Source organism: Thermobia domestica, chromosome 18, assembly GCF_964235325.1.
Source record: "Thermobia domestica chromosome 18, izTheDome1.hap1.1, whole genome shotgun sequence".
Classification (NCBI taxonomy): Eukaryota; Metazoa; Arthropoda; class Insecta; order Zygentoma; family Lepismatidae; genus Thermobia; species Thermobia domestica.
In genome coordinates this window covers 1,423,720-1,442,755 of record NC_137471.1, presented here as the reverse complement: position 1 = coordinate 1,442,755, position 19,036 = coordinate 1,423,720, and the positions used below count along the sequence as shown (strand labels likewise).

General features: G+C 37.3%; 1 protein-coding gene and 1 non-coding gene across 3 annotated transcripts in view; both read left to right on the top strand.

Annotated features, from left to right (window-relative positions):
- Positions 1 to 19,036, top strand: part of LOC145674796 (23 kDa integral membrane protein-like) — a 122,265-nt gene that overhangs the window by 42,956 nt on the left and 60,273 nt on the right. The gene's annotated exons all lie outside the window — the stretch shown is intronic.
- TRNAR-UCG (transfer RNA arginine (anticodon UCG)) lies at positions 1,580 to 1,654 on the top strand. Its single transcript has one exon. It is a non-coding gene; the product is annotated as a tRNA-Arg (tRNA).

Sequence of the window (19,036 nt, the reverse complement as noted above, 5' to 3'; positions counted from 1 at the left end):
CTTCCCTCAGAGTAAGTGGCCATGTTTCGGAACCATACAGAACAACAGGCATGATTATCGTTTTATATATTTTAAGCTTCAAATTCCTCGACAGAATTCGCGACGACAAGAGATTTTGAAACGAAGATTAACACGAATTCTCTGCTTTTAGTCGACATTTAATTTCTTCGTAGATATGATTTTCCTCTGTTAATGTTGTTTCTGGATATTTGAAAGTATCCACTTTATCAAAAGTATTATTTAAATTTTAACGCATCCATAATTTTCTGTATTCCGGTCCCGACGCACTTCCATGTATTTAGTTTTCTCTGCATTTACTTCTAAACCCATGTCCCTGCAAGCGTTTAATAAGATGTCTGCATTTCTTTCTATTGTTCTCCTATCATCCCCTATTACATTTACATTATCAGCATATGCCATAACCTGGTGAATACCGTCCAACTCTAGGCCCTGGTTGCTCTTGGACGCTATAGAAATGAAAGAAAGTAATCTGTATATTTCTTGCGTAATGATAAATCTTGGTGTTTCTTTTTTTCTTTCTTTTTTTTTTTTGTCATTTTCTTCAAATTTTGCGCTTACTAAAGATCCAAAGTGTGATTACTTTCGATATTTTCACATTGATTAGTACGCAAATGCGTAACTTTCGAGCTCTATTAGAACTCGATACTCGAAAATCTGTTTATTTTGCTCCACCCTAATGTTGATACTCCCACAGGCATTAACTTCCAAATACAGCCCCCATCGGCTGGTTACCAAATGCGTTTTTTTTTTATTTGAACCAGGGAGGTCTCGGGAAGGGGGAGGGGGCGTTTACCGGGATATGTAAAAGGAGTAGAAAAGACCGATATTTTTTTCCTTTCGCTGCTCAGTTTGTTTACATAGATATTTTATCTGACCCATGCGAAGAAAGGGTATTTCACCTAATTCGAATACAATGAAAAACGTTTATGCGGCAAAGCGATAGTGTGTCCGTGTGGAGCGGGCACGTCAGCTGTAACCAAGGATGTTATAAAATAGAGGATCTGCCCATACAACAAAATCCTGAAGCCATACGTCACAGCTTCGCCACACCTACTTTGCCCACTCCGCGCCACTAAGATCGCAATGTTTCGAGCCAACAATCATGAGGGAAACGGGAGTAGCCAATCAGATGTGCCAGCCCAGACGATGCTTGATTGTTTTTCGGCTTCATTGAGTTCATATGATGAAGATACGTATGGGCTGATTCTCTATTTCATAACATTCTTGGCTGTAATAATGTATCTCACAGGCAAGATCACAACATATTCCTTTGTTGGTTGGTTCTGGATCGGAGTGTACTTCCCGTTAAGTATCGAAGCTGTATGAGGCGCGTATCTACAGTTTAAGGGGGAATCCGAAACATTCTGATTTATTCAGATTTCAGGTGCTCTTCAATGGGAATTGAACCCACAGACCCGGACACCAAAGGCGCGCACTAGCTACTGTACCTATGGGGAGGACAATAACCACTTTGTAGCAGTTATTTTGATTCCATGTTTGTACACCTGGAAAGCGGTACGCACTTGGTGGTCAGGCGTCAATTCAATAATTATCTAGTGGCCCCGCGTAGCGTAGTCGCTAACGCTCTCGCCTTCGGTGCGAGTGGTCCCGGGTTCGATTCCCGGTGGGGTCACTCGGTCGAAAAAGTGTAACAGCTTTTTCAGGCCAGCCACCCTGAATGAGGTTTTCCTGGGTTTTCCTCATTCACACCAGGCAAATGCCGGGGTGGTACCTAACTTATAGGTCCCAGGCCGCTTCCTTCCTTTCCCAATCCTTTATTTCTTCCCTTTCCCCGGATTGTGTGTTCGCCGAGGGACGTCATCCCTCAAATCGTGAAGGGCTAAATGGCCTTAGATGCCGAAAGCCCAGAAATCCAAATCCAAATCCAAATCAATAATTATCTATCGAATTTGAATCCTACTCTCTAATGTTAATCTCCTGTCTGCTCACTTTGACTTTCACACTTTCCAGTGGTCAGGGAACATTTCTCTTCTCTGGGGCCGCAGTGGCTCAGTGGTAGAGCGTTCACCTCTGGTGCTTGGGGTCCCGGGTTCGATCCCAGTGAGCTTTGTGGTGGACAAACCGTGTGCGTGGCTTTCCTCGGGGTTCTGCCACTATCTTCATTCCACCATTTCATTCATTATTCATCATCACCGTCTCCTTTAGCCTAACTGGCATAACCGTGGGACGTAAAACTCAAAGATTTCATTTCATTTTCATTTCCCTTCTCTGGTTGGTTGATTAAAGTTTAGCCGTCCATTCAACAGAGTAGACCTATAGCCTAACGTGGGATTCAAACCACATGAGCTCCCACCGGAAATCAAAACTACCGGAACTACCGCGGTAAAGCTTGAGTAGAAGTGAAAGAACTCAAACAAATTGAGCGAAACGTCTTTGGCATAAATTTAGAGGCGTACACAAGGAGGATTTTGGGGTGTTAACTCCCTCTTGAGCAATATATATTACGAGGCAAAAACAATGGTCAAAGTGAGACGGTATGCGGTGGTATGCCATACCACCTCTGGTTTTTCATTAATGAGGAAATAACGTCTTTGGTTTTTCAATGATCAAGTCAAGGCAATATTTAAATAGCCGGTATTTTGAGTCAAAATCATAATAAAACATACCATCTCTGTTTTTTTTTTCCCATTTCCAACACTGGGCAAAGGCAAACATTTACTATATTAAGATGTGTATACAACCCCGTAAAATTATTTGACCTTACGAGTTTGAACCTTCCCATAACATTTTTTTTTAACGTACATCACTGCATAAATTATAGCGGAAGCGTAAGATCTTCAAACAAAGGCAGGCATATTTCAAATATTTTTGTCATTCTCTGAGCATTAACAACACAAACTCCGAGATCAACACAAAGCTATATACGTAAATCTCTGGATAACAGTAAACTTATCACATCATCGTAAAAGCGAGATATTGGCCTCCTCGTAACACGAGATTCAACTATATCTTCCAGTCATTTTACGGTTTAAAATAACAAAGGGAATTTCCAACACAGGCTTGGCAATCTAACGCTAAATTTATCGGATATTATTGCACGCTACATTGGACACTACAACACGAAAGTGTCAAAGAAGTGTGAAAGCAAGAAGAATAATTTTAGCATTCGTGCGATGTTAACGAGAGGAGAAAAACTTTGTACTCCGCTAGCTGCTGCCATCTGTAGGAAAATTGTTTGAACTAGTTCAACGCTCTGGAGATCACTCGGTTGCACGGCTAATTGACTCCCTGCAGTTGCTGCTAAATTTGAAGCTACTACGTCGAATCCGTTCTTTGAATTTTGTGCAATTACTTCAACCAAAATTTAAGGCTAATTGTCAGGAGCGTACCCAGAAATTTTTATTGGGGAGTCCAATACTACAAGCCGTACCAGGGGCGGATCCAGGACGGACTTCTGGAGGGGGGCGGTGGGTTGTAATACTGGTACTTAGAGCTACTTTTAAGAGCGTCAAACTCGGGGATGGGTTTTATTTATATATAAAATAAAAAAAAAGTTTCTTCTTCTGAGGGAGCGATCGCCACGATCGCCCCTCTGGATCCGCCCCTGCCACTACGTCTATGTAGTACCGGTATTGAATGGATAATATTCTGTGTCCTATAAGTAATGGTAAAATATTTTCACCTATATTTTCAGAAAAAAATGATAGAACTAGATTGTTTTTAATAAAAGAAAGAAAGATCCATTTCCATGCTACATGAAACATTTCTCTGTTATAGTATTATAAATGTATGTTGAGTTAGGAAGTTCTTTGGGGGGGGGGGAGGTTCCGGACCCAGTAGACCCCCCCTGTGCCGGTAGGATTTAGTACTTGGCTTTTATGACACAGTCTGTGCGTTTTTTGAGGAGCTGACTACTGGAAAAATATATTTTTGATTCACCTTTAATATATGAATTATTACATTAAAAAAAAATGAATGAATGTAACTGTGTGTGCGTAACCATCACGGCCAAATGTCAAAGCCAAATGAAATGACTTTTTTATGTATAGTTAGGCCTCAACCCCAAATGGGATGTTAATCATATCTCTTTCATTATAATACATAACCTTAGGGGCGAGTGAGGGTCCGAATTTTTGCGAAAAATTGAGTATCTCACGTGTGGGTCAAGTTTCTATTAACCACGCCATCCCTAGTGTGTATGTGTTTGTGTTTCTAAAACATAGAAATCTTATTTTTTTATAAGAAAAATGATGGATTGATCAGTATTTTTCTTATTTCTCATTAGTCCAAAGACCTGCTAAAATGCAGAATACTTACTACTACTACTACTACTACTACTAATAATAATAATAATAATAATAATAATAATAATAATAATCTGTAGAAGTCGATGTCATGTAGATACACTTTCTACTAGCACAACAGCTCTTATCCTTGGAACGTCAAAGCAACACAATCGATTTAAGCATGTAAACACACAGGTAAATGCATCAAACATGTACATATACTAGACTTTACTATTTATTGATTTTTCGTTGTATTTGTTATCCATAACATGACATAAACTCAATATTTAGACTGTAAATTTGTTGTACATGTAGATTTATATGTCTGGACATTTTCATAAACATTTATAAACAAATATTATGTCTTCATAAACATTTTTGTTTTATTTTAAAACAAAGTAGCAGTATGATGTGTACACCACGTGGAGGAGTTTGGTTTCTTTTTGGCGTGTATTTTATCAGTTAATGTTGTGAAACCGGAAGTAGTGGTAGATTTCTACCACTTCCGGTTTAATACAGAAACTAGAATAGAGGTTAAATATTTTTTTCCGACCATAATTCCTTGCGAAAAAAAACATTTCTTGCTATATATTTCTACTTTTACTCTTTACCAATAAACATTAAAACCGGATGTTGTTTATTTCTGTCACTTCCGGTTTTAGTTGAAATGTTAGAGTGGAAATGGGATATATTCTTGTAACGCTTAAATGATTGTAGAAAACTTCCTGTTATCTAATGCCCTTTCTACTTTGTAGCAATCAACGTAACAACCGGAAGTGGTTAATTTCTGCCACTTCCGGTTTCTATAGAGGGTTAAGAGAGACGATGGTATCTATTCTTTTAATTCTAAATCGTTTAAAGAACGTTTCTCAATATCCTTTTTTTTTTATGTGGATCAATATTGAAACCAAAATTTCTATTAGATTTCTAGGTTTCCGCATTAAGAAAAAAAAAAAAAAAACGAAACTGGTTTTTAAAAACTTAAAAACAGAAAACAGTTTTTGTTTCCCAAAACTGGTTCGATTGTATATCAGAATTTTTCTTTCTTTTCCGTTAGCTTATTTGGAAATAAGTATTATCTGAACTAAAAAAAAAAAAAATACTGGGTTTGACGCAAAATCACACTGGTTTCAGTAAAAGCTAAGAACTCTGTTCGAAAAAGGGGGGCGCGGTGGCTCAGTGGTAGAGGGTTCACCTCCGGTGCTTGGGGTCCCTTGTTCGATCCCAGCTTGCACCGTATTACTTTGTGGTGGACAAACACCGTGCTCGTGGGTTTTCTCGGGGTTCTCCCGTTTCCTCCCACTTTCTTCATTCCACCATTTCATTCATTTCTCATTATCACCGTCTCCTTTAACATAACCGTGCTACGTAAAACTTAAAGATTTCATTTCATTTTTATTTTTTCTGTTCGAGAAAACTGAAAACGATTTCGATGTAATCCCAAACCGGGTTTTCAAGTAAACTAATAGCGATTTCGGTGGAAAACCAACATTTTTTTAAAATAAAAAACAGCGAAATGTCGTTTTTCGTCTTTTCTAGAAACCAGTTTCTTCTTTCGAAAAAAAATCAGTTTTGTTTATCCCTATTTTTTAGTAACGTAAATATTTGTTTCTTTTGATTTCCTCGAAAACTACACATAAGAACTTATCCTCAATTATGTAATTTTGTTCAGCGAAATGAGGTTTATGGATTGATGTACAAATATATCTAATCTCTTGTCTAGTTCCAATTATACAGTATATTAATAGCATTATAGAATGTTGTCATTTAGTAATAAATTAAAAAAAAAAAAAAAAAACATTTTCGGCTTTCCCTTCTAGTGTAGCGGCTAGTATATGTGTGTGTGTGTGTTCCTTTGAAGCTCCGTATCATCGGTTCAATTCCCAATGGGAGCGCATTGAATGGATTACGGTGGGTTCGGGTTTTATCTTACACTGTCAGCTCATATCTCGTATATATGTTGGTGATCACGAGACGAAGAGACGAGAAGTATTTTTCTTAAAATTCGAGACGAGACACCGTTTTTGTCTCATTGTTGTGAGATCAGATATTTAACGAGTCTCATAAACAGCACCGAAATTAAAAAAATGAAATGAAATCTTTAAGTTTTACGTCCCACGGTTATGCCGGTTAGGCTAAAGAAGACGGTGATGATGAGAGATGAGTGAAATGGTGGAAAGAAGAAAGTGGGAGGAAACGGGAGAACCCCGAGAAAACCCACGAGCACGGTGCTTGTCCATCACAAAGTCCACACTACGCGAGCTGGGATGGAACCAGGGACCCCAAGCATTGGAGGCGCTCTACCACTGAGCCACCGCGCCCCCTAGCACCGAAATTGAGATCTCGTCACTTTTAATATTACATGATTTATAGTACAAGGCAGTGGCGTATTTAGAATTTTGTTTCGGGTGGCTATCGAGTAAATATATTTTACTGGATTGTCTACTAATATACTAGAGAGGAAAAAAAAACGTGAAACTCGTATGTTGGTGGAGGATCTAATCATCCGCCCTCAAGCAAGTCTGAAATGACGCTCCTACAAAGACATGTTGAACATTAGTAATCTTATTTCAACTTAACTGATTTAATTTTAGAATATTCAGTGTTATCTGTGTACGTTTTTACCTGAAAGAAAATGTTGAAACAAATTGAAGCTGAAATACACTGTTTGCAGTTTCAGTGGCAAAAATTGCAGACTAGTGAATCGTACGAGATATGATACATACAAAAATTTAGCAGAGAATCTAACCTTTTATTCTATTCATAGAAGAAAAAGGAAGCATTCTCTTGGCCTACCTAATTTTCCGGGCTACTTATTTTCTCCTCTTGATTTTCTTTACTTCGTACGTTTACCTTTCTTTATAGCTAAACGATGTAAATATTCCTTTGTTATAACGACGGCCGACTTGAATCACAACTAACAACAGTCGAAAGTATGATAGCAGAAACGAAAGAAAGTAACAACTAAGAACAAGAATCAGAAGAGTATAATGGACAAAAGAAAGAAAGAAAGAAAATAACGCAGTTCTTACATGACATTTGTCAAGTACAGTATTATTTCTGAAGAAAGAGCATAAAAGAATGGAAAAATCAATGAAATTCTTAGAAATGGTAAGAAGGATTACTGTTGTACGTGGAATGCGAAAAAATTAACAAATTTATTTCGGGGAGGCTTCAGCCCCATAGCCCCTAAATACGCCGGTAATACCTAGGTATATAAAACAAATGTGGATACATGAACAAATGATGTAACACTTCAAAACGAAAGCAGCAACTTTTTTCTTCAGATCATTCATGTCTAATTAAAGATGCATCTTTCGTGCAACCAACTTCCATCATTCATACATCACATCTTTTCTAATTATTGTAATTAGAGAATAAACTGGAAAATAATTGATGAATAGGAGGAAGAGGGGAAAGGGGAGGCGTGTCCTTGAACATCACATTGAATATTTTGTCTTTAAAGGATAGTGGTGGAAACAAGAAAAAGGAGATTTAACACTTGAAAATTGAACAAAAAACAAGACACTGTATGTCGTCCGTCTCCCCATTGGCTTCTAGTTCCACTGCTTAACAACGCGTAAACCAGGCGAAGGTCACGCACATACTTTATACTAATCGATTCAGGCAATCTGTCATTTCATTCGTTTACTAGTAAATGGCCTTTTAACATGCGTATTTTTCCTCTATTAAATTTGTGCTTACTTCAATACATTTGTATATTTACACATACAAAATAAGACCAAATGAATCACTACTGTTAAGTACTGTAAACATTGTGCTATTACCTATTGTTTCAATGTCGAACTTGCGAGTTTCTCTGTTTCACTTTCCCTGAATTTTGAATGAATGAGTAAATAAGTATTGTATTACTTTTATGAATACTGATGATGTAAATTTAATAGGTGATGGTAGGAGAACAATAGAAAGAAATACAGAGATCTTATTAAACGCTTGCAGGGACATGGGTTTAGAAGTAAATGCAGAGAAAACTAAATACATGGAAGTGCGTCGGGACCGTAATACGGCAAATTGTAGATGCGTTAAAATATTAAATAATATTTTTGATACAGTGGATAATTTCAAATATCTAGGATCAATATTAACAGACGAAAATCAAATTCACGAAGAAATTAAACGTCGACTAAAAGCAGGGAATTCGTGTTACTATTCTGTTCAAAATCTCTTGTCGTCGCGAATTCTATCGAGGAATTTGAAGTTTAAAATATATAAAACGATAATCATGCCTCTTTTTTGTATGGTTGCGAAATATGATCGCTTACTCTGAGGGAAGAACATAGACTGAAAGTGTTTGAGAACAAGATCCTGAGACGAATATCCGGACCCCAGAGGAACGGGAATGAAGAATGGCGGAAACTTCATAACGAGGAACTACATAATTTATATGGTTTACCCAACATTGTTAGGGTCAAGTCTAGGAGGCTTAGGTGGGCGAGTCATGTAGCTAGAATGGAAGAAAGTAGAAATGCTTTCAAAGTCTTGACTGGAAGACCAATCGGAAAATGACTATTAGGAAGACCTAGGCACAGATGGAAGGACAATATTAAGATGGATCTCGCAGAGATAGGAATACAAAGTAGAAACTGGATCCATTTGGCTAAGGATAGAAGTTAGAGGAGACAGAGCTTTTGTGAACGCGGCATTGAACCTTTGGATTCCATAAGTCATAGAATTAGTTAGTTATTACTTTTATGCAAAAGTTCAATTCTTCGTAAAATATTTCCAGCTGTTTGTGTTCCATAGTAGCCTTTCAAGCTCCATACTTTTGGCCGAGAACGGCGCGTTAGCCTAGTGGTACATCATTCCCCTCTGGTTCCTGGTGCGATCGCAGGCCATGTGAGTATGTGGTGGACAACCACGTGTTCGTGGACTTCCGAGAAATTCTCCCGTTTCCTTCGGATCTCCTATTTCAGTATTTTTTTTCATTTTTTTAATGCATTTTCATTAATCATCTGCCACCTGTAGCCTATATAGTAGCAGAGGTGGCCAACGCACCGCGGTGGTTTCTGCCGATCGCTGGTATTGTTTTGTGGGTCCCTCTAGCGTGTTATTGAACAGATAAAGAAGACTACCAGTGAATTCTGAAATGGAGAATAGCCCTGAAACAAAAGTTTGGCCACATCTCTTATAGAGTAGTGGTGTACCCTGAAGTTCGCCAAGAGAGGGATTAAGCTACCAAGTTCATGTACCTAGGTAATTTAAGGTGTTTGTATAGATATCTTAATATAGTAAATGTTAATTTTTGTATAATATCTTGCTCAAGAGGTGTTAAAACCCCCGAACCCTCCATTGGGTATGTCACTGATATAGAGCGTAGTTATAGGACGTTAAACTCGAGATTTTATTTCATTTTTTCATACGATTTCTCTCTGGTTTATACCTAATACCAGTGGCGTATTTAGGGGGGCTTCCGGGCTTAAGCCTCCCCCGAAATCTTACTTACTATGGTAAAGTATATGAAATATCTTGCAGAATTTTCACATTTTCAGGCAAATCCCCCCCCGAAAGTTAGCAAAGCCTCCCCCGAAATAAAATCGTAAATATGCCACTGCCTAATACCATACACTTTTTGATGCGTGTGATAATTGAATAATTGCTTTACAGGAAATCCTCTACCCCCGTCACTCTAAACGTACGAGACTCAAACTTATCAGTCCAGAGGAAGTGTTTAAGAGGGATAAAATATCATTCTTTGGAAAACCACGCTTAGACAATTCACTGGTTTATTTTCTGTCCCATAAGATAGCTAAGAAATTACATTTTCAGTTTCACATCTCATAATTACATCCTACAGGCTAAAGGAGACGGATGATACATGAAACTGGATGATTATGAAATAATTAGCGGAATGATAATGTAGGAGGAATCAGGTGAACCCCTAGGAAAGCCCACGGTCACAATGTAGTTCACCGCAATCTTGGAATCGAACCAGAAACTCATCGCACAAGAGATAAGCGATCTCAGGGGCGGGTCCAGGGGGGTGATCGCCTCCCCCCAGAAGAGGAAACTTTCTTATTTTATATATATAAATAAAACCCATCACAAATTTTGAAGCCCTTAAAAGTAGCAGTATGACAACCCCCCCCCCCCCAGAATTCGGTCCTGGATCCGCCCCTGAGCGATCTATCTCTGTTTCACCTTAATTCCAGAAAAAATCAAAAGGAAAGTATTAAAGGAAAATCTAAGATATTGGAAAATCTAAGATATTTTCGCGCTTCTCTTATTTAATCTCAAAAGATATCCAATGGTGAGAGAAACGTGAGAAAATTCTGTGATTTCTCTCTTCACAATACTCTTAGTTCTCAACCGCGGAAATTTATCCAAATCTCCTGAATTTTCATTTGGAAAATTAATGCTTCTTTTATGGTGGACAAACTCTAGTTCTCAAAAATTAGTAGGACACCGCGGTGGCTCAGTGATAGAGTGTTTCTGTTAGGATCTTAAATTAATTCTAATTTTGACTCTAACTTGCTTCTCAAAGTAACTACAAAAACCATTAATTCAATTACATTGTTTGATCCCTTTATTCTTAATCTGTGCCTTTACTATACTAATCTTTTATGAACTCACATTCGTATCATAAAACCTAATATTAATCATATTTCTTCATATCTTCATAATCTTTCTCGTAATCATAAATCTGACTTTATCTATCTTGAAACTATTCCAAATCTATATCTTACTTGCTTTCTATTTGTACGTACTAATTTCCATTTACTTTAGAAACAAGTCAGTGTCACATTCGTAAGCATTTTGAACCTCTGTACCTTTCATATTCCAACAGTTTCCGTCTGTTACGCGAGGTAACTGCTTTGATTCATCTCGCGCCAATTGAGCTTTGTGGTGGACAAACACCATATACGCGGGTTTCCTCGGAGTTCTCCTGATTCCTTCCATTTTCTTCATTCCACCATTTCATTCATTTCTCAACATCAGCGTCGCCCATATCGTCGGTGCATAAACGTCGGACGTTAAAGTAAATATTCTTGCTGTACTGTACTGTGGGGTTACAACCACAGTTATTTGTCTCAATTATCAGTTTTACTAAAAGAATGTGGGGATAGCACTTCGCATGGCAAGAGAGAAAATACGTGGGGATCTGAGCAGTACAGCGCTGAAGTGATTAATTGGGAATGAATGAAATGAAATGCATGTTTTCTAATAGAAGAGATCACAGAGACGCAAAGGTTAGGAAAGGAAAGGGTCTTACTGTACCTCAGCCATTTCGATATGATGAGCCTCTTCAAATATCGGGTGAAGCCTTATCCTCCAATTCGTTGAGTGTTTCCGTCTGGTATCGATCCCGGACCTCACGTTTGAGAGTGAAGAACCTCTCGATCTCAGGGCAACAGCTTTCAGATGTCTTGGCCTCTTCGGAATGACACCTCTGTCATGCAGTGGATGGTGAGGGCCCAGGCGTGCCGACCGTCTCTCAATTGCTGCTACGACGACTCTTCTGAATAGGGGTCCAAGGTGTGTTTCTGGCGGCTTCTGTCACACTTCTCACCTGGAGGGTCCCATGTCTCCTGGTTTTGTTCTACTTCCTTGCCTTCGCTTCTTCCTGGTGCTCCGCACGTGGGTGACTAGCTCATCATAATTATCTTGGTTAATAGGGAAGTTTCTTAATTGCTGAAACGGCGTGGCTGAGTTTGTTTTGATGAAGTTACGGAAACTAGGAAGAGAATGGTAAGCATGAATTTGTATTGGGATGAGGTGACAACATAGGGAAGTCTCTTCTTTATTATTTAATAATTACAATTTCTTGTTTGAAGAACAATAACAACATACACGGAGAATTCAAAATAGGCGCTAAGCCTGATATCCTCTACACTCCCTGCTCTATTTCTCCACGACGATTTTGAAAAAAATTCGGAGTGTTCTCCTGGAGAAGAGTGTTGACCAAAAGATGCTGTAGTAATTTTCCAATGTCCTTAAGATGGCGGTCAGGTATGAATTAATTATAATATGTTGTCGAAGGTTGCCCTCTGGCGGACACTCTCATTACTACGTAGAAACTAAAGATGTAGAAGGATAGAATTCAAGGTTGCGCTGATTCAGATTTTTTTTTTTTTTTTTACATGAAAGAAAAATAAAACGAATTAGTTCATAGTACTTCAGGAATTGTGGTGTTATGCAATCTTGATGGGAGGTAAGTGTAATAATTTTAATATGGGATTATTAATATAGGTTATGGCTGAGATACAAGTAAGGGGTTAAGTGGGAAGGAAAAAAGTGACATTTGAAAGAAAAAATAATTGTAACTTGTTTATATGCAATAAATATATGATTCCTTAATCTAATTGTGATATATTTCATTTCATTTTTTTAAAAAAATTAACAATGTGTATGTTTTAAATTAAGGTCAACATTTATATAAACTCAACCGTTCTATTTTCTGTACTAACTTCAAATGAGGTCATTGTATATCACCTTATTTATTGTTATGTCATCATCATGGAAACACATCAGTCATGAATGCTGAGATGTTTGCTGCTCGAATAGCTTTATTATTATAAATTTTCAAATTAAAACAGTAATCTTCTCTTCTGATCCTCAGATCTTCTTCTGAGCATCTAGTTCCATTCCTGAGCACTAAACTCACTCGCCAGCCACTAAACTCCTCTTCTGAGTTAGCATGTTCTCTTCTCAGCACGAAGCTCCTCCCACTAAACTATAGCACAATTAGCCAAGTGAATACTCTTGCAAAAATATTCAGTTATTCTAGCTAGAAATAAGAAACACATACGAACTAACAATATACTAATAAATGAACGTTTTGGATTCAGAAACCATCACTCTACCACACACCAACTATTGCGAGTCATTGAATCAATAACAGATAAATTTAACAAAAACGAAAGCGTAGTGGTAGTTTTCTTCGACATAGAAAAGGCCTTTGACAAAGTATGGCAAATAAGTCTCTTATATAAATTGATCAAATTTGGACTACTAGACATTGTCACAAAATCATTCTTCTCATACTTGAAAAACCGTAAATTTTACGTTTCAGTGGGAAATTCTCAATCTACTCAATGCAGGATACAAGAAGGGGTTCCTCAAGGATCCTTACTAGATGCTTTTCTCTTCAGCACCTATATTAATGATATTCTCAAACATAAAGACACCTAGATAGCATTATTCGCAGACAACAAGTGTGTATATGCAAACAGCTGACAACCAGACCAGGCAGTAAAGTACACTCACATGCATATCCGAAGATTAGAACAATGGTTCAATAAATTTGACTAATAAAGCTAAATATCTCAGTGTCACTCTCGACAAAAAGCTAAATTTCAAAGAACACACTAATTTATAAATAGGGAAAGCAAAAAAGTAACTGACAGAATTAAAACCTCTTCTTAACGATAAGAACGTCAGTACCAAGACAGAACCAACGCTATACCAGTAACGTATTTAAGGGGGGGCTTCCGGGCTTAAGCCCCCCCCCCGAAATCTTACTTCCTATATTAAGTGTATGAAATATCTTGCAGAAGTTTCACATTTTCAGGCAAAGCCCCGCCCCCCCGAAAGTTAGCAAAGCTTCTCCCGAAACAAAATCGTAAATACGCCACTGCGCTATACAATACAGTTATCACACCGATACTTATGCTGCCCAATCCTGATGACATACATTGAAAGGAAACCAACGAAAATTACAGATATTCCAAAATAAAGTCATAAAATTAATGACAAACTCTTCTAGATATACTAGGTTAATACCACTGTAGAGTGAACGTCCTGCCAATTGCAGAAATCTTGTGGGTGGGGTCTGTAGTTCGATCCCTGACCAAGTAAGTTTGTGGTGGACAGCATCGTGTCTGTGGATTGTCCCGTTTCCTCCCACATTCTCATTCCAGCAATTCTCCCATCATCATTCACTTGTTTTAATCAGCCGTCTCCCTTAGCCTGAAGGACATAATCGTGGGACGTTCAACTCAAAGATTTCATTTCATTTTTTACCAATCCAAATTTTTGATTTCAAATACTGTTTTAATGTTGCATAATTCATAATATATATTGATAAAATGACCCTAGTAACACAATGAAAAGCATTTATTATTGATTAAAGATACACAAGACATTACGATGTAACTAACTGAAAACTAACTCTATGGCCTATGGAACCCGGAGGTTCAATGACGCGTTCACAAAAGCTCTCCACTGTACTTCTATCCTTAGCTAACTGCATCCAGTTTCTACTTTGTATTCCAATCTCTGCGAGATTCATCTTAATATTGTCCTCCCATCTGCGCCTAGGTCTTCCTAATGGTCGTTTTCCGATTTGTCTTCCAGTCAAGACTTTGAAAGCGTTTCTACTTTCTTCCATTCTAGCTACATGACCTGTTAGACTTGACGACCCTAACAATGTTGAGTAAACCGTATAAATTATCTAGTTCCTCGTTATGAAGTTTCCGCCATTTCCCATTCCCGTTCATCTTGGGTCCGAATATTCGTCTCACGATATTGTTCTCAAATACTTTCAGTCTATGTTCTTCTTTCAGAGTAAGCGACCATGTTTCGCAACCATATAGAACAACAGGCATGATTATCGTTTTATATATTTTAAGCTTCAAATTTCTCGACAGAATTCGCGACGACAAGAGATTTTGAACCGAACAGTAACACGAATTTCCTGCTTTTAGTCGACATTTAATTTCTTCGTGAATATGATTTTCGTCTGTAAATATTGATCCTATATATTTGAAAGTATCTACTTTATCAAAAGTATTATTTATGTATTAGTCATTACGATGTAATCCTGTAATAAATGTGGTTTAAACGTTGTTATAATACAGTCTTCGTGGTAGGACCTATCGTGACAGGAAATATTCTGATAAGTTCCTGATGAAATTAAGAAAAAAACCAGGGGATAAAATTTTGTATATACATAAATTTACAAGTTGGGACGAAAACCACATTCCAGACGAGACGAGAAGAGGTTTTCGAGAATCGAGACGAGAAAACTGTTCGAGAATCAAGAAAAGACAAGGCTTCTATAAAATCTGATTTCTCGTCTCGTCCCGTCGAAAACAGTACCCAGCGTTAATTGAATCCGGATTTCTCGCGTCAAAGACGCGTACACAGAGAAAAATCCGTTCTCCGGATTGCGGTATATTGTACAAATATACGGTATCCTCTTGCTTACTATAGAAATCCGTACGAAGCATACGTTATCCGTATGCTACACATGCACTGCCCTTAGACGTTACATAATGCCGTTGCAGGATGTCTGACATTTAACAGTTTTCTGTATATCACATGCATATACTTATGTTACCTTCGTCAGTTACATATTATATACGTCCATATGTATGTGAGATCCTGACCGCCTACATTGTTTCATATGGAAAGTACGTATAGATGGAACACTTATACAAAAAGTATTATAAAACATGCGTTTTCAGTTATACGTCTGCTGTACGTTAAGTCCAAAAACTACAGGAATTACGCATGTAACCTATCTTTTTAAGTACACCACCTCCATTTTTTTCTCAGTGTACGTTAACCTATGGCCACAAGGAAGTCCTGACGTTTTATAGATTTAACAAAAATGTTTTATTCGTTTGTTTTGCAGCTATCAGGTTTAATATTTAGGATAATAAACTGTTAAAAAAAAATAAGGAGAAAGTTTTTCACGCATGCATAACATTTTCTAATTACATAATTAATTTGTATTCAACTTGTGGTAAACGGCCCGGCAAGAAAAAGAACGCAATTACTGAGAGTTAAATACTTGTAAACTCAAGGTCGCAGCTTCAATCATCGGTGAAATTATTAGTTACTGGTTTCTTATCCTTTACACATAAATTCATTCTTTACCTAAGTGAAAAAAAAAAAAAGGTGTAAGCACTAAAATTGTTATAAAAGTGAAAATTTTCACTGTCAAAAGTCCATAGACATTTATTTACTAAAATGTGATGAAATACTGTCTATCGCGTTTTAAAACTTTTCCATAATTACCGGTAATAATCTTGATTGATTCAGCAGTTTCATTGAGGGGAAAAATGCACACTGAAAGTATTTGAGAATAAAAACTTAAATATTCGTGCACAAAGAGGCCAGGAATAGGAAATGACAGAATTATTTTCATAACAAGGAACTTAATAATTTATACTGTTACTAAACATTGTTAACGTCATCCAAGTCTAGGATGCTCAGATGGGTATGTCATGTAGCCAGAATAAAATAAAGTAGAAATAGTTTCAAAATTTAAACTGGGTACTTAATCGGGAAAAAGGCCATTAGGAAGACCTATACTGCGAAAAATCCGTTATCCAGACAGCAGTATATTGTATAAATATACGGAATCCTTATGTTTACTACGAAAATTTGTAAGGGGCATACTAATACCCATATGCTACTTACGCACTCCTCTTTTCCAGCTTAAATGTTACATCATGCGCTACAGGATGTCTGACATCTATCAGTCTTCCTATATTACATTCGTATACGCATGTTACATACGTCAACTATATGTTATATACGTGCATCTGAATGCGAGATCCTGACCCCCCCCCCAAATACAGTTCTTTCTAACTAACTAACTCTATGGCCTATGGAACCCGGAGGTTCAATGCCGCGTTCATAAAAGCTCTGCACTGACTTCTATCCTTAGCTAACTCCATCCAGTTTCTACTTTGTATTCCAATCTCTGCGAGATCCATCTTAATATTGTCCTCCCATCTGCACCTAGGTCTTCCTAATGGTCGTTTTCCGATTTGTCATTCAGTCAAGACTTTGAAAGCATTTCTACTTTCTTCCATTCTAGTTACATGACCTGCCCATCTAAGCCTCCTAGACTTGACGACCCTAACAATGTTGGGTAAACCGTATAAATTATGTAGTTTCTCGTTATGAAGTTCCGCTATTCTCCATTCCCATTCCTCTTGGGTCCGAATATTCGTCTCAGGATTTTGTTCTTAAATACTTTCAGTCTATGTTTTTCCCTCAGACTAAGCGACCATGTTTCGCAACCATACAGAACAACAGGCATGATTATCGTTTTATATATTTTAAGCTTCAAATTCCTCGACAGAATTCGCGACGACAAGAGATTTTGAACCGAATAGTAACACGAATTCCCTGCTTTTAGTCGACATTTAATTTCTTCGTGAATATGATTTTCGTCTGTTAATATTGATCCTAAATATTTGAAAGTATCCACTTTATCAAAAGCATTATTTAATATTTTAACGCCTCCACAATTTGCCGTATTCCGGTCCCGACGCACTTCCATGTATTTAGTTTTCTCTGCATTTACTTCTAAACCCATGTCCCTGCAAGCGTTTAATAAGATCTCTGCATTTATTTCTATTGTTCTCCTATCATTCCCTATTAAATTTACATCATCAGCTTATGCCATAACCTGGTGAATACCGTTCAACTGTAGGCCCTGGTTGCTATCTTTGATTTTCCTTATAGCGTATTCCAGAACGAAGTTAAATAATAATGGCGACAACGCATCTCCTTGTTTCAGGCCATTTTCAATGTGAAAGCTCGTGGACAAAAATATTCCTACCCGAACTTTACTTTGGGATTCATTTAAACATATCTTAATTAATCTAATTAGCTTTCTCGGTATTCCAAGTTCTGTAAGAACGTTGTATAATGTTTCTCTCCTAACCTAGTCGTACGCCTTTCTAAAATCAATAAATAGTTGGTGTACCGGGCTATTGTATTCCCACTTTTGTTTGGGAGTATTTGGCGAATGATGAATATTTGCTCGATAGGTCTTTCTACAGTTCTTTCTATCGAACGGAAAATACGTTTATTTAAAAGTACACATAAAACATATATTTTTGGTTATACGTTTGGTACAGAGTGTTATAACGCATGAAATCTACGTTTTTACTTACACCAAATACGTTTTTTTTTTTTTAAAAAAAAGCATAGCCGTAGATGTGAGGATCACGCAGAAATAGAAATACAAAGTAGAGCCTGGGACCAATTTTCTAAGGATAGAAGCCAGTGGAGAACTTTTGTGAATAAACTTCCGAGTTTCATAGGCCATAGAGTAAGTTGGTTAGTTAGTTTAGTTGGTCAGGGTATAACGATACAATAAAAGACAAGCAGTATCATTAACGTCACCAATATCATGAACATAGGTACTCAGTTATCATTTTAACATATAAGTTGTCACAAATTCAGAATATACCAAACTGATATTTTCTTTTTTGCCCGCAAAGTGTAGCTATTGATATTATATTTTTGGATCAAAATATCCAATATATTTTAATCAGAAATTTTCTTGTAGGCCTTATATCTGGAGAACTACATACAGTGTAGCCAAACATAAACTATCAGTTAACTCAGTATGACGTGCTTATTCCATAGAAAATACGAAAACTCGATTTAGGGGCCGTTCAAAAATGTTGTGTCCCCTGATCCAAAAACTAATTATCGGCGAAGATCGAAATCTTTTGATCCACTTTTTTTTTCATTATTAAAATTGTTAAGTAAAAACAATCCATCATATTAATTAGATATTTTAATCTCAGATAATATCGTAACTCGTTTACTTTTCTCTTTTAATTTCCTCATCGCTTTTATCGATCGAACCAGGGACCCCCATGAACCAGAGGTGAATGTTGTACCACTGAGTCACCGCGGCCTCTCGAATCATTAAGTCTCGTACATTATTAGTACCCTGTAATTGACATCCGCCCAGATATAAAATAATCCAGACAATTCGTCGCTGAAGGGATTAAGCGGCGTATCTTGACTTTTATACTTTTATATGAGATCGA